Source organism: Microcaecilia unicolor, chromosome 8 (genome assembly GCF_901765095.1).
Source record: "Microcaecilia unicolor chromosome 8, aMicUni1.1, whole genome shotgun sequence".
Classification (NCBI taxonomy): Eukaryota; Metazoa; Chordata; class Amphibia; order Gymnophiona; family Siphonopidae; genus Microcaecilia; species Microcaecilia unicolor.
The window spans coordinates 107,362,046-107,389,538 of NC_044038.1; the positions used below are offsets into that span (position 1 = coordinate 107,362,046).

Consider the following 27,493-nt stretch of genomic DNA (forward strand, 5'->3'; position numbering starts at 1 on the left):
AATAAACTGAGAGCTGTCATTTGCTAGGTTTATCTTACCTTGTTTGACACAGAGCCAAAATATGCCACTTTGTTCCAGGTAGCTATGAATATCCATGTGGCTGAGAATGGCAGATTGGGGAAGTACTTATTGATGTCCTGGGTGACTCTCTGCAGCATCTGAGGGTCATTGCTTTCTCTATAGTAAACAGTCCCGGTGATCTCATTGTTCACATCAGCCCAGTATGGAGCAACAAAAGCTCTCCCATCTGCTAGGGGAAATGCATCTGGGGTGTAAGTGGAAACAGGAGCTCCAAAGGACACAACTCCATTGTTGTTCACCTGTCAAGCACCAAAACAAAAAAATATCAAATTCCCTCAAATCCACTTATGATAACATTACATTATAAGGTTAACACTGAGCTGCTGGAATACTGCTGGTTGGGGATCATTTCACTTAGTCGCAGAAATGCTGCATCATGGATAAGGATGTACAAACTTATAAGACACTTCTGAAACAATGTAATAAACCCATACAAAATTCATTAGTTCATTTAATTAGTTTGCACATCTTTTTTAAAGATCTATACACAATTCTGACAAAAACCTTTTGCAGATTTATATAAAAACTATACAGATCTATGAAATATTTGCATCAGATTTTGATTTATTTAGAGCTTTTTCCCTAAAAATGGTTTTCCAAAAACAGACTTTACTTGTGTAAAAGGTCTTTATAAAATGCCTGTGTATGTATGCTGAAAAGAATGCACGTATTTATATGTGCACTATCTTGTGGGCGCAATTTGGGTGGAGAAGGCATGAAGTTGCAATGTGCGCATGTACTGTATAAAATTTGTACACATCTGCATAGAGAACATATTCATATTTACACTTGCCTTGGAGCAGGTGTAAATTTGTGTGCTATTAGGGCTAGTTCTCAGTACTTATTTTATAAAGGCACAAAGACGCCTTTTATGCTTTTATTTATGTATTTATTTTATTTCGGCATTTATATCTCATATTTTCCAATACAGCATTGTTTCAATGTGGCTTACAATAGAACAAAATTGTTACAGCTTGTGTTACTAACTTAAATTGCCTGGGCTAACGCAAGGCTCTATGCATAGTGGACTGAGGTGACAATTGGAGTGTTGCAAGTGTAGCTTAGTCATTACAGTTTATTTTCTTAGAAGAAGTTCTTAAAGAAGGCTTTAAGGTGTTTGTGGAAGATCAAATAGTTATTTGTCTTATATCCTTGGGAAGCATATTCCAGTTCTTCATGCAAATAAATTAGAAAGCCGACGCATAGACTGATTTGTATCTTGAGTTCTGACATTTGGTGTAGTAGAGGGTGAGGTAGTTTCTCTTTTCCGGGCTTATGTTTCGTAGTGGTAGGCTAATGAGGTCAGTCATGTATTCGGGGGCCAGGCCATAGATTAGCCTATAGGTTAGGAGCGTATCTTAAAGATTAGATGTGCCTTAATTGGGAGCCAGTGTAGACTCACTCTTTCAAACCTCTTTTTACTGTAGATCAATCTAGCAGCAGTGTTTTGTGATATTTGTAGTTTTTTTAGGATTTGATCGTTGTAGCCCATATATACTCCATTGCAGTAATCCACATGACCCTACGAGCTGAAGTAACAGCCACCAAGAAAATGATCTTCCAGATGGCAGGAATCCATCAAAAGGAGCTTTCATCAGTTGGATGAGAAAGACGTTGTGGTCCCATGACACTGGTGGAGGTTTTACAGGGGGCTTTAACCTATCATGAATTGAACAACTAGAGGCTGTCCAGAGATGGGTTTACCTTCTACATGATGATGATGATAAGCACTAATTGCATTGAGATGAACCCTTACGGAGTTGGTCTTGACCAGACTCAGATAGGTTTAGAAGGTATTCAAGCAGGATCTGTGTAGAGCAAGCAAGGAGATCTAGGACCTTGCTCTCACACCAGATGGCAAACCTCTTCCATTTGAAAGAATAGCACCTCTTAGTGCAGTCTTTCCTAGAAGCCAGCAAGACCTGGGATACACCCTCCGAAAGTCCCAAGGAAGCAAATTCTAGGCTCTCAACATTCAAGCTGTGAGAGCCAGAGACTGGAGGTTGGAATATAAAAGTGACACCTTGTTCTGCGTGATGAGAGTCGGAAAACATTCCAATCTCCACAGTTCTTCAGAGGATAACTCCAGGAGTAAATTGGACCAGATCTGCCTAGGCCAGTACAGCATGATCAGAGTCATGGTTCCTCAGTCTTGCTTGAGTTTCAGCAAAGTCTTCTTCACAAGAGGTATGAGAGGATATGCATACAGCAGAGCTGTCCTCCCAATGGAGAAGGCAGGCATCCGATGCTAGTCTGTTGTGGGCCTGAAGCCTGGAACAGAATTGAGGGACTTTGTGATTGATTTGAGTGGCAAAGAGATCCACTGAGGGGATTCCCCATGCTTGGAAGATTTTGTGGCTAACAGTAATGCTGAGAGAACACTCGTGCGGTTGCATAACCCTGATCAGTCTGTAGGCCAGACTGTTGTTTTTGCCCGCCAGATAAGTGGCTCACAGGTACATGCCATGTTTGCGACCCCAATGACACATCTGGACAACCTCCTGATCCGGTGTCTCCCTGCTTGTCGGTGTAATACATAGTAACATAGTAACATAGTAGATGACGGCAGAAAAAGACCTGCATGGTCCATCCAGTCTGCCCAAGACAAACTCATATGTGTATACCCTACCTTGAATCTGTACCTGTCCCCCCCAGGGCACAGACCACACAAGTCTGCCCAGCAGTATTACCCGCCTCCCAACCACCAGTCCCGCCTCCCATCACCGGCTCTGGTACAGACTGTATAAGTCTGCCCTCCCCTATCCTCGCCTCCCAACCACCCCCCTCTTCCCCCCAACTGCTCCACCACCCAATTTCAGCTAAGCTTCTGAGGATCCATTCCTTCTGCACAGGATTCCTCTATGCATATCCCACGCATGTTTGAACTCCGTTACCGTTTTCATCTCCACCACCTCCCGTGGGAGGGCATTCCAAGCGTCCACCACCCTCTCCGTGAAAAAATACTTCCTGACATCTTTCCTGAGTCTGCCCCCCTTCAATCTCATTTCATGTCCTCTCGTTCTACCGCCTTCCCATCTCCGGAAAAGATTCGTTTGCGGATTAATACCTTTCAAATATTTGAATGTCTGTATCATATCACCCCTGTTCCTCCTTTCCTCCAGGGTGTACATGTTCAGGTCGGCAAGCCTCTCTTCATAAGTCTTGGAACGTAAATCCCATACCATCCTCGTAGCTTTCCTTTGCACCGCTTCCATTTTTTTAACATCCTTCGCAAGATACGGCCTCCAAAACTGAACACAATACTCCAGGTGGGGCCTCACCAACGTCTTATACAGGGGCATTAAAACCTCCTTTCTTCTGCTGATCACTCCTCTCTCTATACAGCCTAGCAATCTTCTAGCTACCGCCACCGCCTTGTCGCACTGTTTCATCGCCTTCAGGTCCTCAGATACTATCACCCCAAGATCCCTCTCCCCGTCCGTGTATAGCAACCTGGTTGTCTGTCTGAATGAGCACAATTAGATAAGACAGCTGATCTCAGAAAGCCTTTAGAGCGTTCCAGATTTTCCAGAGCTCCAGGAGATTGATCTTAAGATTCATTTCCTGGGCAGACCAAACACCTTGAGTGTGGAGCCCATCCACAAGAGCTCCCCAAACCAGGAGGAATGCATCTCTCATCAGTACCTTTTGTGGCTGAAGTATTTGGAGTGGAAGTCCCAGAGTCGAATTGGATCAAATGGTCCACCAGTGAAGTGAGCAAATAAGCTCTGAGGACACTTGGATGACATTTTCCAGATTCCCTGTGGCTTGATACTACTGAGAAGCCAGGGTCCATTGGGCTAATCTCATGTGAAGACGTGTCATGGGTGTTACGTACACTGTGGACGCCATGTGGCACAAGAGCCTCAACATCTGCTGAGCCGTGACCTGCTGAGAAGCTTGAACTTAGGAAGCCAGTGAAAGTAAAATGTCTGTTCTTGGCTCTGATCAGCAAGTCATCCGAGATGGGCACTTTGACAATGGCTATGCTCTACTGGAGCCATTCAAAAGCTCATCCCTTGACCTTGGGCGCATGCTGTTGACGAGAACTTGCACACTGGGGCTGAGCCTGAACAGGCTGGTGAGAAGACAGTAGCGTACCTATGCCTCTGTGAGTAATAAGGACCCCTACTCGACTTGCCAAAAGACTTCCTAGCTGTGGAGGCAGATGCAGAAGGCATCTGGTGGGAGAGAAAAGAATTGGTATGCTTTTTGATTTTGTCAGCGACCTCTTCAACCTTCTCTCCAAAAAGGTTATCCCCCCCGGCATGGGGCATCCACCAACCTCTGCTGAACTGACTGTTCCAAGTCAGAAACATGCAGCCATGAGAGTCTGCACATTGCTATCTTTGGGCAGAGATTCTGGATACCAAATCAAAAGTGTCATAAGCACCCCTGGCCAAGAACTGCTGCTTGGCCAACTGACGACGTGACTCAGCTTGCTGTGGTGGGAGCATGTCAGCTAAGTCCAGCATCTTGCACACCGAGTCTTGCAAATACACATTCGTGAAGAGCTGATAAGACTGGACATGTGACACAAGCATAGAGGCCTGGAACATCTTCCTCTCTGCCTGGGGGAGCTGAGGCAGTTCCTAGAACTTCTGGCTCTTTTGAGGGTGGATTCCACTACCATGGAATTGTGAGGCAACTGAGGCCTCTCAAATCCAAGTGTGTTGTGGATCTGGTACATGCTATCGACCCTCTTGGGCAGTACTGGGACCAACAGAGGGGACTCCCAATTCCGGACGAGGACTTCCTGGAGTACTTCATGGAGAGGGACAGTCACAGCCTTCCTAGGAGGAGACATGTAGTCCAGGACCTTGAGCATCTTGGCCCTGGGCTCGTCCTCCACTTCCTATGGAAATGGAATGGCATCAGCCATTTTCTTGACAAAAGAAAGAAATTAAATGCTCTCTGGGGGAGACTTTTTTCTTTCAAGTGGAGGGGAGGGTTTAGAGGGAATTCCATAGGACTCATCTGAGGAAAAGTACCTTGGATCCTCCTCTGAATCCCAAGAGTGTTCCTCTTCGGTGTCAGACCATACCTCCAGGTGGGATTGTCGAGACCGAACCTGCCTCGATATGGAGGAGCCGGTTCCTGCCTTGGCTCCAGTGAAGCTTCCTCCACTGACATCGAGGGAGTGCTGGTTTGGGTGGCAGTCAACACCGGGGCCACACACAGTGTCAGTGTTGGAGGCTTCACCGCAGGCTGAGGGTCAAACGGAGCTGCAACAGGAAGGGTTAGCACAAGCACCCCGGATGCCAATCCACACCGTTGCAATAGGCCATCCAGCAGCTCGGGGAGCAAGACCTGGATACGCTTATTGAGAGCTGACATTGGGAAAGGCTGGGGTGCCAGCTCAGGAGTATATTGAAGAACCTCTGGAATAGATACAGGAGCTGGGTCTCGACTGCTGAGAAACTGAAGCATCGGCATCTCCTGTACGGAGGGGGAATGTTCCTCCAGGCGCTGACACTTCTCAGGTACCAATTCCCTCAATGCCCCAGAGCTCCCGGCACCATGTGTTGAGGGCAATCAATGACAATGCTTCTTGGCCTTAGCCCAAAGCTTGTCATCGAGGCTCCTTGGTGCTGATGAGGACAACGTCAAATCCTCACATTGCCTAAGGGTCAGATCTGACTGTGGACATTCCCAGGGGCTCTGCACAGCAGGAGGCCTTGAGGCAGGTGGAGACCCACTTGATGCATCACAGCTCTCAGTGTCTAAGGGTCTAGCAGCAGCCATGCTTACTCCCAATGCCAGAGCGATGCTCGACATAGATGCCAACATCAAGGAACCAAACTTGGCTCTGAAAATCTTCTCGCATTGAGCCTCTCTGGAAACCTGGGTTCTCTTCTTCATACGAAGAGAGTACACAACTGGGCTGTGGTTGGGCACAAGACACTGAAGACACCAAGAATGGGTGTCTTTCCTAGAGATTGTCTGTCTGATTTCACCGGGTACAGTGCTTGAAGCCACTGGGAATCTTTGAGTACATGAACAGAAAAACTTCCAAGGCTAAATTAAATAAAGCGATGGTGCCTGAAAAAGGAACAAGGTAACAGAAAAATAAAGAGAGAGAACCCAGCCGGTCAAGATCTAAAATTGGCTGTGTGATGACAGAAAAACAAGGAAACTTAAAATCATGGAAAAAAATAAATTAAGAGAATAAAGGAACAAAATAAGAGGAGGTTCCACAAACAGGAACATAATAAGGGTCGAAAAAATGCCGGAAGGCACAAAAAGAAGCTCTTTGGACCAAGCAATGTGAGGAGACAGTAAAAAAAAACAAAACCACCCTGTCCTCATTATGGTAGAAAAAGAACTGAGCTCACCTGGTCAACCACTTGTGAGAATAGATAGACTTGCTTGTTCTCGGAGAAACTCTAGCACAATAGCTCAGTCATATATGCATATAATGCATTTTTTTGAGGGGGTAAGCAAACATGTGGACAATGGGGAGCCGGTTGATATTGTATATCTGGATTTTCAGAAGGCGTTTGACAAAGTGCCGCACGAAAGACTCCTGAAGAAATTGCAGAGTCATGGAATCGGAGGTAGGGTATTATTATGGATTAAGAACTGGTTGAAAGATAGGAAGCAGAGAGTAGGATTGCGTGGCCAGTATTCTCAGTGGAGGAGGGTAGTTAGTGGGGTCCCGCAGGGGTCTGTGCTGGGTCCGTTGCTTTTTAATGTATTTATAAATGACCTAGAGATGGGAATAACTAGTGAGGTAATTAAATTCGCCGATGACACAAAATTATTCAGGGTCGTCAAGTCGCAGGAGGAATGTGAACGATTACAGGAGGACCTTGCGAGACTGGGAGATTGGGCGTGCAAGTGGCAGATGAAGTTCAATGTTGACAAGTGCAAAGTGATGCATGTGGGTAAGAGGAACCCGAATTATAGCTACGTCTTGCAAGGTTCCACGTTAGGAGTTACGGATCAAGAAAGGGATCTGGGTGTCGTCGTCGATGATACGCTGAAACCTTCTGCTCAGTGTGCTGCTGCGGCTAGGAAAGCGAATAGAATGTTGGGTGTTATTAGGAAGGGTATGGAGTCCAGGTGTGCGGATGTTATAATGCCGTTGTATCGCTCCATGGTGCGACCGCACCTGGAGTATTGTGTTCAGTACTGGTCTCCGTATCTCAAAAAAGATATAGTAGAATTGGAAAAGGTACAGCGAAGGGCGACGAAAATGATAGTGGGGATGGGACGACTTTCCTATGAAGAGAGGCTGAGAAGGCTAGGGCTTTTTAGCTTGGAGAAGAGACGGCTGAGGGGAGATATGATAGAAGTGTATAAAATAATGAGTGGAATGGATCGGGTGGATGTGAAGCGACTGTTCACGCTATCCAAAAATACTAGGACTAGAGGGCATGAGTTGAAGCTACAGTGTGGTAAATTTAAAACGAATCGGAGAAAATTTTCTTCACCCAACGTGTAATTAGACTCTGGAATTTGTTGCCGGAGAACGTGGTACGGGCGGTTAGCTTGACGGAGTTTAAAAAGGGGTTAGATAGATTCCTAAAGGACAAGTCCATAGACCGCTATTAAATGGACTTGGAAAAATTCCGCATTTTTAGGTATAACTTGTCTGGAATGTTTTTACGTTTGGGGAGCGTGCCAGGTGCCCTTGACCTGGATTGGCCACTGTCGGTGACAGGATGCTGGGCTAGATGGACCTTTGGTCTTTCCCAGTATGGCACTACTTATGTGCTTATGTACTTATGACAAACTTTAACCAAACACAGAATAAGGAATCACAAGAGAAATGATAGGCATCTTAGCAGCCTCCAACCAACATCCCCCACCCCCCAACAAAAAACAGCAACAGGGAACCCGGACTGGATCAATGTGTCCTCCTTTTTCTGGAGCCATATGGTAACCCTAACTGTATATAATATGTAAACAACTTTGGTTGTACCAAAGAAAGGCACACTCTCCTATGCACTTTTCCTGAACAGGATGGGGGAGGGGATTCAAGAAGTAAGAAGACTGATGCTGGGCAGATGATGAAAGAGTAAGGTCGGGGAAGAACTTCGCCCCATAATCCTTCTCTTTCTGACAGGAACCTTTCTCTGCCCCAACAAACCCTCTCACTCAGTCTTTCCTCAACTGTGCAACATAGTTTGCATGCTTGTCCAGTCTTTGCCCTGTCCCAACTTCACTAGGGCTCATGATGGTGGTGGTACTGGTGGTGGCACTGGCTGATTCTCCTGCCTCACTGCCTGTGCACCACACAACTCCCACTCTTCAGATGCCTTTCAGTGCCTGTATGGAACTGCATTTTCAAAGCTGTGCACTCCTACCTCTGCCTGTGCCTACAATATCTTTCAATTTGTCCATGCTGCTTCATGAATTTTTGTGCAGGAGGAGGGATGCAAAAGAGATTGATAACGTGGTGTCCCCGGGCCCTTCTCACCTCCTACAGACCAGTGGCCAGGGGCCTTAGTCCAGTGCCACTACTCCAAGGGAAGCAGGCCTCATTCAACATTAAGGTGACTCTGGAACAAGGGCTTATGGGATGTGGGTGGAAAGGGAGTCAGGACTAAACTTGGGAATATTTCTTTCAAGAAAGGATGGCAGATGCATGAAGCAACTGCCAAGCGAAGTGATGGAGATAAAGACACCATCAGAATTTAAGGCATGTACAGAGGATTTCTGAGGGAGAGGAAAAAAATCTTTAAAACTGAGCTAGTTGCACTGATGAGCAGACTAGATGGGCACAATGGTCTTTATCTGCTGTTATGTTCTCTGTATCTCTAAGAATTAGGCTCCGTAGGAAACAGCCCTGATTTAAAGACAGGAGCATTTCTGGGTCTTTTATCTGATAAAACTGCAGAAGTGGTCTGAGGATATATTAGTGCTATCAACTTAGGTGTAACAAAAAAAATAATACACCTACACTATATTGTGAAACTAATACTCACAAAAACAGACTTGTATTTATTGTTAAAGAAAGTAAACTCCGCTGAGATGGAATTCATCTGATGCTCCATCATCTTTAACAGGAGTCAATTTGTCCCCCGATTCATTGTCCATAGGGGTTACAGGAGAGGATCTAAGGGATAAACAGAATGCTCTGATGTGACTGGAAGGAGAAAACAAACTGAAATTACACTGATATATTTCAGCCTCGATAACCCATTCAGCCCAAGCATTGTCCAACCTGTGTTGAAATAATTTTGTGCAGGTAATAGTAAACCAACCTCTCCTCTTCCCCCATTCTTATTCTGTGGATACACTCTCATCCTTCCTGTCTCATCAGCTCGTAGCCTTGGGTCATCTTTGACGCCTCCCTCTCCGCATACAGTTCAAACTCCTCTTATTGACCTATAATGTGCATTCCACTCTGCAGCTCCTCAGTACCTCTCCACTTCTCATCTCTCCCTTCATTCCTCCCCAGGAACCTGTTCACTGGGTAAAATCTCTCTCATCTGCCACCCTTCTCCTCCACTGCTAACTCCAGACTCTGTTCCTTTTATCTTGCTGCACCATATGCCTGGAATAGACTTCCTGAGCCGGTACGTCAAAGCTCCATCTCTGGCCGTCTTCAAATCTAAGCTAAAAGCCCCCTTTTTGATGCTGCTTTATTTATTTATTTGTACATTTGTATCCCACATTTCCCACCTATTTGTAGGCTCAATGTGGCTTGCATAGTACCGTATAGGCATTCGCCATGCCGGTAAAAGAAACAAATACCAGTGGTATTATGATTGAGTAAGGAACATATGTTTCAGTTACATGGGAATCAAGGAGAGGAAAGATTATTTAGTGTCCGGTACAAGCTTTTGGTTAGGATGGTTGCAAAGTGCAGGCATTTCTGTTGGGTCGACAGGGTATGCCTTTTGAACAGGTAAGTCTTTAATGATTTCCTAAAGTTTAGGTTGTCTTCACCACTTTAGGCAGGTGCGTTCCATAATTGTAGGAGAAGCTGGACGCATAGGTTGTTTGTATTTATTTTTTTACAGTTTGGATAGTGGAGGTTTAGGTATGTTCGAGATGATCTGTTTAGGTCTATAAGATCTTGTCATATATCCTGGGGACTTGGCCATAGATAATCCTAACCCTTATTCACTTGTTCAGAACCCTTATTTTATCACCCTGACTTTAATATTCCCTTATCCTCTTATTTGTCCTGTTTGTCTGTCCTAATTAGATTGTAAGCTCTGTCGAGCAGGGACTCTCTTCATTTTCAAGTGTACAGTGCTGCGTACGTTTAGTAGCGCTATAGAAATGATTAGTAGTATGTAGTAAAGTACAGTGGAGGCAAACCTGATAAATACTAACTGATGCCCAAAAAAGAGAAGAAAGGTAGTGAAATGTTACCTGAACCCACACATGGTGCAGAGCTGAAAAACAGAGAAATATCTATTAATGATTTAATTACAAGGAGGCATGAGTACTACAAATCCCTAAACTAGACCAAAGGCCTCAGCAGAATTATCTGAAACCATGTCTAGGACAATATGAATACTGTAGTAACATAGCTACATATAAGCACTTTGAACCAAAACTTGTTTTTGGAAATAGTGGATACAAGAACAAATAAATAAATAGGAACATATTAGAAGATGGCACATAAAGACCAACTGACCTTTTAAGAGGAATGCAGAGGAGAGTGTTGAAATCCCAGGTTGGGATGGGTACTATATGGTATTATAGCCACTAAGTGGTCAAAAGTGCAGGGTTATGTGAGGAGTTGTGTTGTAATCAATGTGCAAACAGTAACACCAGTGGCGTTCCAGGGGGCAGACACCCGAGGCGGATCGGCCGATGCACCCCGCCCCCTGGGTGCAGCGCCCCCCCCCCCCCCGATGCAGCGCGACCCTCCCCGGCGAAAGGACACCCCCCGCGAAAGAACCCCCCCCCCCCGGGTGCACGCCGGTGGGGGGGGGGGTGCCTGTCCTCCGTTCCATGCTTCTTCTCTGCCCCGGAACAGGAAGTAACCTGTTCCGGGGCAGAGAAGAAGCAGGGAACGAACGGAGGACAGGCGCGCGCGGCCCCCCCCCAGCGGCGTGCACCCGGGGCGGACCGCACCCCCCGCCCCCCCCCCCTAGGAATGCCACTGAGTAACACCTGCTCCTGAGCAGGTATAAATGTACAAAGCTGCTTTACAGCTTAAGATGTTCATTTTCAAAGCACATATATATATCTCAAAATGTCCATCTGCCAAAAATGTCCAAGTAGCAATTTTGGAAAGGCAGACAAAAAAGCCCAACACGCAGTTCATCCAACTAGCAAGGGGACATGTTGGGGGCGAGTAGGAGGCATGATTTAGGTGGGATTACAAAGGGCCCAAAAACATGATGTCCAACAGCGATAATTGAACAGGAAGAAATGTCCAAGTCTTAGATTTTGGACTTCCTGTTTCAATCATTGTCCAGGGTAAAAAAAGAGTGCTCTGACTGAGCAGTTGACCACTGCAAGGATTAAGGCTGACCCCTCTATAATTCCCCGTGGCTACTGTCCCCCTCCCTAAGTGAAACTGGAATGAAAGCCAGGCATTATGACAACATCGGTGTATTATAGGCATTTTGACCAAAGCAGGGAGCAAGTATGAAGAGTAGCCTAGTGGTTAGTGCAGAAGACTTTAAATCAAAGGACTCCAGTTCAAGTCTCACTTTAACTCATTATTTTTAAATTGTGAGCTGCGAAGGTCAAACATTACATCAGGCATAGATGCTGTTCAAAAATACAATCTTGAAAGCCCAGGGCCAAATATTTTCCATGTATTAAAAAATGGAAGCAGGATCTGATTGAAAAATATAAGAACACGCACAAGGAATGGCAAGTCAAATGCCAAAGCGCTGATAACGAATGCAATAGAGGGACTTTGAAAAAAGATTGCATTGGAGGCAAAAATATGTGTAGTAAAACATTTTTTTAGGTATATTAAAGCAAGAAGACGGCAACAAGAATCAGTTGGACCGCTAGATGGGGTAAAAGAGGCAATCAGGGAAAACAAAGCCATAGCGGAGAGATAAAATGAATTTTTTTGCTTCTGTCTTCACTGAGGAAGATTTGGGAGAGATACCAGTACCAGAATTGGTTATTCAAAGCTGACGAGTCACAGAACTGGAATGAAATCTCTATAACCGGAGGATGTAATGGCACAATTTGATAAATGAAGAGTAGCAAATTGCCTGGACTGGATGGTATTCAACCCCAGAGTACTAATAGAATTGAGAAATGAACTTGCAGAGCTATTGTTAGCAATATGTAATTTATCTTTAAAATCACGCATGGTACCGGAAGATTGGAGGGTGGCCAATGTAACACTGATTTTTAAAAAGGTTCCAGAAGTGATCCGGGAAATTATAGACAGGTGAGCATGGATTAATGAGACAAAGCCAACATGGATTTAGTGAAGGGAAATCTTGCCTCACCAATATATTACATTTCCTTTGAAGGGGGTTAACAAGCGTGGATAAAGGTGAGTTGGTTGATATTGTGTATATGGATTTTCAAAAGGCATTTGACAAAGTACCTCATGAAAAACTCCAGAGAATTTGGAGAGTCATGGGATAGGAGGAAGTGTTGTATTGGATTAAAAACTAGTTAAAAGATAGAAAACAGAGTAGGGTTTAAATGGTCAGTATTCTCTCTAGAGAAGGGTAGATAGTGAGGTTCCCCAGGGGTCTGTGCTTGGACCGCTGCATATTAACATATTTATAAATGATCTAGAGATGGGATTAACTAATGAGGTAATTACATTTGCTGACGATACAAAGTTATTCAAAGTCGTTTAAATTGCGGGAGGATTGTGAAAAATTACAAGAGGACCTTATGAGGCTGGGGTACTGGAATGACTAAATGGCAGATGACGTTTAATGTCAGCAAGTGCAAAGTGATGCATGTGGGAAAGAGGAACCCGAATTATAGCTACGTCATGCAAGGTTCCACGTTAGGAGTCACCGACCAGGAAAGGGATCTCGGTGTCATCGTTGATGATACATTGAAAGCAGATAATGACACAGGGATGGGGACAGAGCCCGCCAGAACAGGGCAGGGACAGATCCCACAATGATGGGGTAGGGATGGGGACAGAGCTCGTGAGGACAGGGACAAACTTTGTCCCCGTGTCACTTTCTACGTTGAAGCCTGTAAATGAACTGGACTGTTATTTATGTTTGATTGATGCAGATGACGATATTTTTATTTTTTGGAAAACAAGCAAACATGCTGGCCACAGCTAGCAAAATTTGCATAGGGGATCCTGTACATCCTGCTACCAGCACATCTTCTAAGAATGCATCTTCTATTCCATGAGGGACTGTGGAAGACAGGAGAGCTAGACTGAATTCTGAGATTGTTGATGGCTTCTTATTCATCCACAGATTAAAAAATCATAACAGTTCTTTATAGGGCATATTTTCTCCCCTCTAGACATACAGAACAGGTTGTATTTTGTACCCCTGGGGTAGTAGAAGTCAGCTATTGTTGGGGTTGGAAGGGTAGAGGGTGGTGCTGGTGGGAGGGTTTATTATAGTTGTTCATTGTTATTATTGTTTTCTATTTGTAATTTATACACAACAGTTGCACAGTATATTGTTCCTTTTTATACTTTAATAAAAAGATTTAAATATAAAATTATAAGTGTTCGAGGCTTCTGCAGATGAGAACAGAGTCCACAGGGAGGGGACAGGGTCAGAACCTGCAGGGATGGGATGGGGACAGAGGCAGGGCCTGTGGGGACGGGACAGGGATGGAGATGTGTTCAATTCTGGTTACCGCATCTCAAAAAAGCTATAGTGGAATTAGAAAAGGTACAGAGAGGGATGACGAAAATGATAAAGGGGATGGGACAACGTCCCAATGAGGAAAGGCTAAAGTGGCTAGGGCTCTTCAGCTTGGAGAAACGATAGTTGAAGGGAGATATGATAGAGGTCTATAAAATAATGAGTGGAGTGGAACAGGTAGACATGAATCGCTTGTTTACGCTTTTAAAAAATACTAGGACTAGGGTCACGCAATGAAGCTTACAAATTAGTAAATTTAAAGCAAAACAGAGAAAATATTTCCTCACTCAACGTGCAATTAAACTCTGGAATTCGATGCCAGAGAATGTAGTAAAAGCAGTTAGCTTAGTGGTGTTTAAGAAAGGTTTGGATTAGAGAATGACATGGGGATAAAATTTGTTCCCATCCCCATTCCATCCCTGTGGGTTCTGTTCTCATGTGCAGAAGCTTCAAACACTTATGCTTTTATATTTAAATTTTTTTATTAAAGTATAAAAAGGAACAATATACTGTGTAATTGTTGTGTATAAATTACAAATAGAAAACAATAATAACAATGAGCAACTATAATAAACCCTCCCACCACCCTCCCCCAACAATAGCTGACTTCTACTACGTCAAGGAATCCTAATCCACCCTGTTAAAATGTCCAGGGGTACAAAATGCAACCTGTTCTGTATGTCCCAGAGGGGAGAAATATGCCCTATAAAGCACTGCTATGATTTTTTAAATCTGTGGATGAATAAGAAGTCATCAACAATCTCAGAATTCAGTCTAGCTCTCCTGTCTTCCACAGTCTCTTCTGCAATAGAAGATGTATTCTTAGAAGATGTGCTGGTAGCAGGATGTACAAGATCCCCTATGCAAATTTTGCTAGCTGTGGCCAGCATGTTTGCTTGTTTTTCCAAAAAATAAAAATATCGTCATCTGCATCAATCAAACATAAATAACAGTCCAGTTCATTAACAGGTTTGGATAACTTCTTAAAAGAAAATTCCAGAGGCCATACCAGGTAGCTGAGTTGCCCTAGCAACAAGAGACCCCATCAGAGTTTGTGACCAGCCAGAAATTCCTTCATGAGGCTGATAGTAAAGAAAGATGGGGGATGGGAAATAGTACAGCATACCTGAAGTAGAACATTATAACTAAACCTTATAGACAGACGGAACCCCAAACTATGACTTTTCAGCCTGTTTCACCATAGGTATCATGCATTTTGTACTTTAACACTTGTTTGATGGTATTCTCACAAGTCTGCTGTAAGAATAAAACCGAGTAAGGTGGACTTTAAATTATTGTTTTCAGAGGCTTAATCTAAAGTGCCAATGATCAGAAGTTACGTGGGCACTAGATGCCATTAGTGCCAGACATGTCCAGGCACAATCCTCTGGCAGAAGTCCCCCTATGATCAGCGCTAATAAAGTGCATAAATTTGCATGTTATTAGCATTTGGGGAGTTAATTCCCTGCACTGTTCCAGTGGTATTTTTTCCTGTGCTATTTGGAACAGCACGGGGAACCGATCATCAGCACCTAAGTCCGGGGACCCATGCTGAAGTCATACTGTTTTGCAACAGATGGGGCTGCCTATCGTGATATTGAAAAGAAGTTCAAATTTTCAGCATCTGCTATATACAGTGCACTTTTTCTAGTGAAAAAGGTGCCGGTACTCAAATGCTAGGCCATCCTTCAGGGGTGGGGGTAATCACTGAGGGACCCTCCCCACAATAGAACCTATGACAAGGCAGAATTGGTGTGTAGAGCCTGAGCTCTTTCATTAAAACTTGGGGTCCACGGGTCAATTTTAGCAGCCAATGAAAAAGGTGCCGGTACTCAGTACCCCCAAGTACCCCCTCAAAAAAAGCCCTGGCTATATACAAATGATAAAGAGAGCTGAAGAGCTAAAGTCATTTGCAGTGTGTAAGAGAAAAGGATATCCCAGGTTGACATCAGTATGAGATGACCAACTTATTGAAAGAATTGTCAAGAGCTCACCTAACACTTCAACCTCTGTCAAACTAAGGCTGCCAGAGGTGCTGGAGAATGTAGGTACATGCACCATAAGGCACAGACAGTTTGAATTTGGTCTTAACTCATATAAACTTGCAAAGAAACCAACACTTTCTTATAAAAACATCAAGGATAAGATTCAGTTTTATAAAAACTGGACCAAAGAGGACTGGGAGAAATTAATGTTCAGTGACGAGTCCACTTTTACTCAGTCTATCACTGGCCAACTATATCTGGGAGATCTAGATTGCTGTTCATTCATATTCATATAAGTTCTCTCCATGCTGCTGGCTCCCTTCAGAAAGAGGAAAGAATAACAATTGACATTCCTGGACTGAAGTTGATTTCAAAATTCTAGAAATAATCCTCATTATGTGTAAATTTGCCATCTGAAGACACCGATGACAATGCATCTAAATAATGTACTGGAGCCAAACCTTAGTAAGGCTAATTTAGGAAGCATTAATGTGTCTTCCAAGAATTAGTCTAAGCTGAAGATAGGTGTCTTCCTTCTCACTGAGGTACGATGCCATCTATCCCTTCCACTGCACTTCAAAGTTTAGCAGGGGGACAGAAGGGCAAATGCTCCACATCATCCCCTTAGATTCACCTCCTTTGACACCACATTGAAAATATAAGCATGTCAACAGAATCTCCACTGGCATTTACCCTTTCTCTGCCAGTGTGGATCCTTGTAGCATCCTGCATATCTGCATCCATGGTGATGATGAGATGCAGCAAACAATATAGATCTCAATCAGGCAAGTACTGTGTCACTGATGCCAGTCATGGTAGCATGATATTGTGGTCCACATTGTCAAAAGCAGCAGAAAAAAAACAGCAGTCCTAATACTGAGGCAAATCTCTTCTCTCAGTTTCTGTGAAGATCATCTAGCAAGACACGAGGACCATCTCCATTCCATAACCAGATCTAAATCTGGATTGACAAGGATCTAACCAGTTTCTCTCTTCAAGCCATTTGTTGAGCTTACTTCAGACTGTTTGTTCTATATTCCCCCTCTCCCCCCCTTTTCTTTCAAATTATGCATATTTAGAACTTCAAGGGCCCCTTTTACTAAATTCAATTCGAGTGGGCTTTGTCACATTTGCCATGCTTTTATGCTTTTATTTATTACTTTAATTTATAATCTGCATATCCTGCAAAAGCTAATCTATGCTGTTACCGCCCCCCCAAAAAATAACATACACAATAAAACACGTTTGCATTATGTACCCAATCCCAGCGAACCACTGTTCAAAGAGGTAGATTTGTGGAGCTACAGAACAATTATTTACATTATTTATTTATTTATTTGTTTGTTGCATTTGTATCCCACATTTTCCCACCTCTTTGCAGGCTCAATGTGGCTTACAATACATCATGATTAATGAGAATACATGAGAAAGTACACATTTAGTAATAGCAGAAGGATTTTGGGTAACATGATAATGAAAAAACATGGTAGTATTTTAACAAGCAAGCATAGTAAGAGATATTTAAGAAATATATATGAATTTTAAAGAAAATGTACATTTAGTAATAGTAAAAGATCTTGGGTAACATAATAATGAAAAAACATGAAAGTAGCTTGGCAAGCAAATATTGTAGGGGCAATTCTGGATGTGTGTACAGGAATTCATATTTGTTGATCATTGTTGTATGCCTTGTTGAAGACATGGGTCTTCAGTAGACTTCGGAAGTTGGCTTGTTCATAGGTCGTTTTTAGGTTTCGCGGTAGCGCATTCCAGAATTGTGTGCTCAGGTACGAAAAGGTTGATGCATGCGTTAGTTTGTATTTAATACCTTTACAATTTGGGAAGTGAAGATTAAGGAATGTACGGGATGATTTTTTAGCATTCCTGGGTGGTAAGTCTATCAGGTCTGACATGTAGGCTGGTGCGTCTCCGTGAATAATTTTGTGAACTAGGGTACAAATTTTGAACATGATACGTTCTTTTGAGTGGGAGCCAGTGCAGTTTTTCTCGTAGGGGTTTGGCGCTTTCGTATTTTGTTTTACTGAATATGAGTCTAGCTGCAGTGTTCTGAGCTATGTTTCTTGATTATTTGCTTTTTGCAGCCAGCGTAGAGTGCATTGCAGTAATCTAGATGACTGAGTACCATTGATTGTACCAGGTTGCGGAAGACGGTTCTTGGGAAGAAAGGTCTTACTCTTTTTAGTTTCCACATTGAATAATAACATAAGAATAGTCATACTGGGCCAGTATCCTGTTTCCAACTGTGGCCAATCCATGGTCACAAGTACGTGGCAGTATTGCATTCATGCCGTATCTCAAAAAAGATATAGCAGAATTAGAAAAGGTTCAAAGAAGAGCAACCAAAATGATAAAGGGGATGGAACTTCTCTTGTATGAGGAAAGGCTAAAGAGGTTAGGGCTCTTCAGCTTGGAAAAGAGATGGATGAGGGAAGATATGATTGAGGTCTACAAAATCGCGAGTGGTGTAGAACTGATGCAGGAATTACCACTATTGTTAGCAGAATCTATGGTACTTCAGGAGTCAAATACCACACACCAGAATGAGAGAGAAATCTTCTTTATTTGCCAGCAAACAAAGTAGGACATCAGCGCTAGCCCTCTCCTTCTCTTTGCTCTCTGTGTCTCGTCTCTCTGTGTCTTGGCTCTCTCTCTAACATAAGCTGCTTCTGTTCTCATTTATATATTGTTCTAAACCCCTCTAGCCCCCCTTTCTCACCAGATGGTAAGGAATAGATTGATTACCCTGTCTTGAACTAATTATCTCTACACATTACTTAAAATATCAGTTACATAGGTTTCAGATATTTCCTAAACTGACCTACGACCTGGGGCCTCTCAAACTAGACAATGCGGCACCTATCTCCTGCATTTTATTATTATTATTAAATTCTCAGATTCCCAGTTAACTTCATAACTTAAAATGCTAACTGGGTTCATTAAGGGGCCAGTCTTACACTTAGCTATAATCAATCAAGGAAAAGAGTTGACTTTTCCTGACCTCTTTCACCAGATGATGACCTCTTTCACCAGATGATGACCTCTTAAACTGTAGAAAATCTCACTTGAAAGTCAGACAGACTGAATTGAAAAGATATTTTTCAGGGAGAAATAGAACTTATTAATTAAAAGAAAGTATTAAAAATTAAACAGAATAAAACATTTTAAAATAAACAGAGATCAGAATTCCTTATAAGACAAAATCTAAATTATCAAGAAATTATTTAAATCTAAACTATCTCCTTCTCTCTAAACAGCATTCAGCCTAATCTTTTAAAACTGCCTGCTTGCTGATCTCCTCGAGACTGTCCAGTATGCCTTGCTTAGAATGGCATCCAGATGTGGTTTATTATTATGCCTATGAACTAGCCTTAACAATCCGTCACTCAAAAAAAGGACAAAGAAAGTTTTATTTCTCACTGACCTTTCTAACCTCTAGTCTAGCAAAAGCTAGACATTTGAGTAATTAAAACCAGATGGCATTCTACCACTTACAGGACTGAACCAAAGTTAAACAGAATTAGCAAATTAATATGATTTCTCTGTCCAGGCTGCCTCAGAACGAGTAGAAGTACATTGATTTTTTACTTGTTTGAAGAGTACAAAGGCTAGGGAACACTCAAGGATGTTACATGAAAATATTTTTTTCACTCAACAAATAGTTTTTTTTATCCTCAGAAATTTTATTGAATTTCATATACGAACAAACTTATAAAGTTCAAATACATAAAACAAACATATTGTGCAGAGGAAAGGAAAAATTGTGAGTCCATCACTGCAGGATGTTGATATCGTCTTTGAGAGGTGACCATATTAGATTCTTCTTGTTGATGGCTCCTGTTAGATGTGCGGGCAAGCCAGTAGCAAAACAGATTGCCACCAGAAGTGTTTGTTCAGATGAGTTGAATTTTTCCAGTTTGCTAATATTTTTGCTGGCCAATTGTGATTAATGTGTCCAACAGTACACTATTATGATCATGTTAAACAATATCAGATGAACATGACTTGAATATAATCAATGAAATATTGGATTTATGTTGAGTTTGAAAATCTGACAGATAATTTCCAAATTGATGGGCAGAAAGGTTTGACTTTTACACATTCTATAACAAGTGCACTAATGTGCCAACGTTATCTTGACAATGCCAACATAGGTTAGTTGTTGATAATTTTGCATTATACCCCTTTTACGTGGGGTCCATACAGCTCTATGATAATAAGAAATACATTGATTGCATACATATCGCCTGAGCTAATGCCTAGTCAAAGATAGCCAGAGTTTAGGTTGTGTAGAGTTAGAGAATTTGTGTTTGGAGTCTATTTCCCATGTCTCTCTTAGTTTAGAGTTGGCTTTAAGGTATGCTGTAAGGAGCTTCTTATATATGGTAGAAGCCATGTGGCCTTTGTTCATTAACCTTTCTATGAATTGGTAGATGAAGGTTTTTGAGTGTGGATCAATTGTCAGTAGGCCAGATTTTTGATACAGTGAGACACTGTATCCAATGGTAATAGTGAGTGCTGGGAAGGTGAAATTGTTTTGGAGATCTTGAAAGGATAATAGATTATTTTGAACCTTTTTGACATAAGTCTTTGATAGTCCATATATTACAATTAGTCCATAATTTCCAGTAGCATTGTGCTTTGGTTTATTGAAGTTTGGGGTTGTTCAGATAATTGTTTGTGACGATAGAGGGGATAGGTAAGTCAAGTGATTTATCTAGATATTGTAGACAAACTTTGGTAAAGTTAATTATAGGATTGTCAACTTTGAAAGGGGTAGAGGTCATATAGATGAGTTGTTGCAAATGAAGGGAATGAAATAAAGTTTGCTTCTAGTCGTAGCCATAGAGGCTTATATTCTTTTTCTATTGGGAACCAGTGACAACCTTGCTGAGCAATAAATGCTTTATGATATAAGGTGAAGTCAGGGAAGAAAACTTCAAGTTCTTCTTTTGGAGCTTATTAGTTTTTTTAAAGAAATTCTGGGAGTTTTGGATTTCCCAAAGGAAAGTGGTCAGAAATAACCAGAATCACTTGGTCAAAATAAACAGTTCAAAATATCTGCATACGCAGATGATATTCTATACATTCCAATCCTGAGACTTCCCTCCCTCCTCTCTTTTCTCTAATACAATCCTTTTTCGAGCTTTTCTGGATATAAAGTTAATCAATCCAAAACAGAAGTTTTGCCACTTAATATTCACGCAGTACCTGATTTAATCCAACCATTCAACCTAACATGGTCCTCTAAAGGACTCAGATACCTCGGTATTGATTTGCACTGCACAATACAAGATACTATTAAATACAATAGTGAAAAAATAATAAAACTTCTCAAAGATCTTATTCTTAAATGGCACCCATTACATATTTCCTGGTGGGGCAGAATAGAAACCATCAAAATGATGATTTCTCCCAAAATTAACTTTATATTAAGCATGATCCCGATTCTTTTCCAGGCCTCGTTCTATAAACAAGTAGAAAGATTACTCAACAAATAGTTAAGCTCTGGAAATCTTTGCCAGAGGATGTAGTAACAGCAGTTAGTGTATCTGGGTTTAAAAAAGGTTTTGATAAATTCCTGGAAGAAAAGTCCATAGTCTGCTATTGAGACAGACATGGGGAAGCAACTGCTTGCCCCGGGATTGGTAGCATGGAATGTTACTGCTAATTTGATTTCTGCCAGATACTTGTGACCTGGCATGGCCACTGTTTGAAAAACAGGATACTGGGCTAAATGGACCATTGGTCTGACCCAGTATGGCTACTCTTATGTTCTTAGTAGCAACATTCCATGCTACCAATCCCAGTTCAAGCAGTGACAAACACCAGCTATAGAGCTAGTGTAAATGCTCACACCTAGACTGCCAAAAACACGTAAATGATAGTATTCTATGATTACGGCTATAACTGTTGGCCCCACCCACACTCCACCCAGACTGCGCTCATGTATGTATGTATCTTCAAAGTATGTGCCATCACATCTAAGTGGCATGTTATAAAATAGTACATAATCTGAACACTGGCAATTACATGCAAATGTACCAAATACATGTACAATGTACCAAATACAATGTAATGTGCCAGTACTTTGGTCATTTATACATAATCTTGACATCTAAATGTTGATTCCATCCTTACAGAATTGCCCTCATAGTCTCCATTCTTTCAAGTGCTCCCCTCCTCAGTGACAGAGTGGTTAAAAAATAACCAATGTATAACTGAAATTCCAACATTACTGTTTAACTTTAGGGCAATTTAATTTGCTACTGTAGCTGCTTGGAAGACCTTTTGACACTATTTACAGTTTTCTTCAAGGCAGTACAGCTTTTCTTCATATCTCCTACTCCATTTCCCATTCACTTTAAACATGTCTTCTCTCTCTTATTTCCTATTCACTTTAAACATATCTTCCCTCTCTTATTCCCAAGCTGGACATCCTATTTAGCTACCTTGAAGGAGCTCACTTTTCCCATCCCACAGTTGTCAGCTGCACTTACGGTTCACCCTCCAGTTTGGCCCCAGTTCTGTACCACCGGGCTCCTCACTCAATACTAGGTGGAAGAATTCTCATCCTGGGTAAAGCCTCCAATTTCTTCAAATCCCCTAGATCCAGGCTAATAGTAGCAATCTGCATCAGGTTGGGTTACTTTAAGTATTTATAGGCCTGTTTTGTGAAGTCAGGGCCAGGACCACCAAGCTGGGAGGCTGAAAGGCACTAAAAATCCACTCACTGAGCATTGTCCTCTTTCTCAGTAAAGTTGTCCAGGTTGGCATGCAAGTTCTGAATCAAACTTTTACTGGAACTTGGATGTCCTAGGAAAACTGGGGATAAAGTTCAATAGCAGCTACATACAGGTAAAGCTTTATATAAAGTAGGTGTAACACTTACAGTATGCAATCAAATTCAGTATAGGGTTTTTCTGGGATAGAGGCTCCTTATGCAATCGTTATATTGCTGAACTTCATCTGGGTTCCACTTTTCAGATGGTCAACTGGCTGTTATATGGTAGTAGGGCTTGTTTGGCTTTCTAGTACAAAGTCCTTTTATTATAGGATCTTTCCTAGATCCCATATGTTTGTCCTTGGAGATGAAGCTGGGGCCTTTTTCAATCTCTTCCAGCTCTTATAAGGAGGTCATCAAAACTTAGGAACCAAAAAAACACATGGAGGGATATTTTCGATATGATGTCCAAGTGCAAAAGCAAATGCCTATCTCAAAACAACTAGAAAAGGACTTGTATAATGGATTGTCAAGAAAGATGTTTTTCAACAAATAGAATGTTAGATATTATTAGGAAAGGAATGGAAAACAAAAATGAGGATGTTATGATGCCTTTATATCGCTCCATGGTGCGACCGCACCTCAAATACTGTGTGCAGTTCTGGTCACTACATCTCGAAAAAGATATAGATGAATTAGAAAAGGTACAGAGAAGGGCGACGAAAATGATAAAGGGGATCTGACAACTTCCCTATGAGGAAAGGCTAAAGCGGCTAGGGCTCTTCAACTTGGAGAAAAGACAGCTGAGGGGATATGATAGAAGTCTATAAAATAATGAGTGGAGTGGAACGGGTAGATGTGAATTGCTTACATAAGTACATAAGTATTGCCATATTGGGAAAGACCAAAGGTCCATCAAACCCAGCATCCTGTTTCCAACAGTGGCCAATCCAGATCACAAATACCTGGCAAGATCCCAAAAAAGTACAAAACATTTTATACTGCTTATCCCAGAAATAGTGCATTTTTCGTAAGTCCATTTAATAACAGTCTATGGACTTTTCCTTTAGGAAGCCATCCAAACCTTTTTTAAACTCCGCTAAACTAACCGCCTTTACCACATTCTCTGGCAACGAATTCCAGAGTTTAATTACACGTTGAGTGAAGAAACATTTTCTCCAATTCGTTACATACGCCTTGTAGTGCTATAGAAATGCTAAATAGTAGTAGTAGTAGTAAATTTATTACATTGTAGCTTCATCGCATGCTCCCTAGTCCTAGTATTTTTGGAAAGCGTGAACAGACGCTTCACATCTACCCGTTCAACTCCACTCATTATTTTATAGACCTCTATCATATCTCCCCTTAGCCGCCTTTTCTCCAAGCTGAAGAGCCCTAGCCGCTTTAGCCTTTCCTCATAGGGAAGTTGTCCCATCCTCTTTATCATTTTCGTCGCCCTTCTCTGCACCTTTTCTAATTCCACTATATCTTTTTTGAGATATGGCAACCAGAATTGAACACAATATTCGAGGTGCAGTGCTTGTTTACTCTAATCAAAAACACTAGGACTAGGGGGCACGCAATGAAGCTACTAAGTAATAAATTTAAGACAAATCGGAGAAAATATTTCTTCACTCAACGTGTAATTAAACTCTGGAATTCGTTGCCAGAGGATGTGGTAAAAGTAGTTAGCTTAGATGGGTTTTAAAAAAGGTTTAGATAGCTTCCTAAAAGAAAAGTCCATAAGCCATTATTAAAATAGGCTTGGGGAAAATCTACTGCTTAATAAGCATAAAATGTATTGTACTGTTTTGGAATCTTGCCAGGTACTTGTAATCTGGATTAGTCACTGTTGGAAACAGGATGCTGGGCTTGATGGACCTTTGGCCCAATATAGCAACACAAGTTCTTATGAAAATACCCCTCAAAACTGGCCACAATAAAGATGCACTGCAGACTGACACAGACATCATCAGATAGTTGTGTCCGCCAATGGAAAATAACCCTCGGAAAACGTCTACATTAGGAAGTGGTCCCATACTGAAAAAATGTTGTTTGCCAATGTGAGGACATGTCTATGTATGGTACTGCATGTGGAAAGGTATTTTCCCATTTTGGTTCAACATGTCCCTCAGGAGACAGCCAAACTTTTCTGCTGAGGAGTCTCATCTCCTTGTCCTTCTGTAACTGAGGCACAGGAGGGAAATTATGAGGCACCATCACCACCTGCCACCACATAATGTCTCCATGATGATCTGGAGGCTCATTAGGAGGACTTTAGCCTTGTGAGTTTTCTGCAGTACTGCTAGAAACTCAGCCTCAGCCATGTGCAAGCACCACACCTTGCTAGGATCACATGTACTGAGCTGATGGGAAGGCTATTATTTATTTATTTATTTGTAGCATTTGTATCCCACATTTTCCCACCAGATTGCAGGCTCAATGTGGCTTATATTTGCCGTAATGGCGGTTGCCATTTCCGGGTAACAGAATTACAAATGGTATTGTGTTAAGGTGTATACATACATGGTAACATACATGTAACATAATATATATGGAACAGATCATGGTGTGTGTGTATATCATGTGCATACATACATGGTAAAGAGGAATACATTATGGTATTGCATGAAGGTTCCTGAGTAGTAAATTGGATTGTAGCGTACATTAGGTCATCGACTATAGAGAGACTCTATTCGACATAAGGTTTAAAGTGGTAGTGCTTGATCATTAATAGCAAAGAGGTTAAGCAGTCATGCGATAAAAGTTTGGTTTTGAATAGATCGTGTATATTGTTATTATTTGGTACATAGGAGCCAACTTTTCAAAATTATTGGGGGTGCTAAGACCAATGGAAATAACCCCTCCCTGGACACATACAAGGAATTTTCTCAATATTGGGGGTGCTGAAGCACCCACAGAGTCGGCTCCAATGATTTGGTATTTAGGATGGATGTTTATGGTATGCCTTCTTGAAAAGATTTGTTTTCAGTAGCCTTCGGAAAATGGTTAGGTCTTGCGTTGTTTTTATGGCTTTCGGTAATGCGTTCCATAGCTGCGTGCAGATGTATGAGAAACTGGTCGCGTATGTGGATTTATATTTTAGCCCTTTACAGTTAGGATAGTGGAGATTGAGGAATGTGCGTGATGATCTTTTTGCGTTCCTAATAAGCAAGTCTATAAGGTCTGACATGTAGGTCGGGGCTTCCTCTTAAATGATTTTGTGGACCAGGGTGCAATTCGTTCTTTTAGTGGGAGCCAGTGTAGTTTTTCTCTTAGGCCACCTCCTCTGTCCTCACAGCTCAAAAATGCTGACAATGCCAGAACATGCCTCCCATGCCCAGAGGCCTCCCCCCTCCCCCCCCCCCCCCCCCCCCATCCAAGGCTGCAGTAAGGGCCTGTTCACTCCCCCAGCAATGCTGAAGGCTACTGCTCTATGTCTATATACATATATGAATGGTAGGCAGCAGCTCACCAGTGCAGACCCTGCAACCCCACCTGCCCTAGCTGACTGTCCATCACTACCTCTCTGCCCAAGTGAAGAAAGTGTCCCCAAACCATCCACTATTTGCTTGCCACCGAATGCCGGCGTACCTTTAGCTGTGCAGGGATTGCACACCCACTACTAAGTTCCCAATTTGGCTCCCCTCAACTCTCACAGGCTGACTGAGGAGGCAAAACAAAACATGTGCAGCTCCAAAGGACCACCACCTATTGCCATACTGGGACAGACCGAAGGTTCATCAAGCCCAGCACCATGTTTCCAACAGTGGACAATCCAGGTCACAAGTACCTGGCAAGATCCCAAAAAAGTACAATACATTTTATGCCGCTTATCCTAGAAATAAACAGTGGATTTCTCCCAAGTCCATTTTAATAACGGTCTATGGACTTTTCCTTTAGGAAATCATCCAAACCTTTTTAAAACATTGCTAACCTAACTGCTTTTACCACATTCTCCGGCAACGAATTCCTGAGCATAATTACACGTAGAGTGAAGAAAACTTTTCTCTGATTCATTTTAAATTTACTATATTGTAACTTCAATTCATGCTCCCCAGTCCTAGTATTTTAGAAAAGAGTAAACAAGCAATTCATGTCTAGCCACTGTAGCCTTTCCTCATACAGTGGCGTAGCCAGAAGGCAATTTTTGGGTGGGCCAACAGGTCAGATGGGTGTTCACCAGGGTTGCCAACTTTTTGAAATTGAAAAACTTGCCTCTCGATGCCCCACCCCATGCTCCACCTCTACCCCACTCCCAATACTTCAGTGAGGGTAGCAGTGCAGGCTTCAGTGACTGCAGGCCACATTGAGAGCTAGGGGGAAGTACAAGAGATTGCACTCTTCAGCCTCGGTCCCCTAACACACATACTTAGCAAGACCAAACACTTTTCAACACATGTCTCTAGGTACACGCTATAGAAACAATCCCAGAAAGTATAGTGTAGTATTAAAGGCAAATAAATTCTGCATCCACAGAACCCCCTGACACCCCCCCCCCCCCACTCGTCCCAATGGGTGCAGAGCAGAATTAGGACATTTCCCAATAAAACTCACCATAATCTCAACAGCCACCATATAGTAAATAAAACAATCTTTAAAACAAAATGTCACTCATAACTAGAGCAAATCTACGATGCCAGCACTAACTTCCAAAACAAGGATCCTACCTATGAAAAGGCATTGCCCTACATATTACAGTGGGGTCATAAAATAGCAATATGTCTATTGGGAAAACTGAACAAACCAAAATTACTACAGAAGGCTACATAGAAAATTCATACTAACAGAATACCTCAATCACACACATGGACCAAAAATGCCAAAATATAGAATAATCGACTACAAATTATAAACATAAATTTAATCAAAACCCCAAGAAGCCAGACCTTGCATGTAATACAATACCAGAGAAACAGAAAGAAATGCATTTCCTCCTG

At 42.1% G+C, this 27,493-nt stretch overlaps 1 pseudogene; it reads right to left on the reverse strand.

The window, feature by feature from the left end:
• Positions 1-16,555, reverse strand: part of LOC115476812 — a 98,455-nt pseudogene extending 81,900 nt beyond the window's left edge.
• Between the last annotated feature and the right edge of the window lie 10,938 nt (positions 16,556-27,493).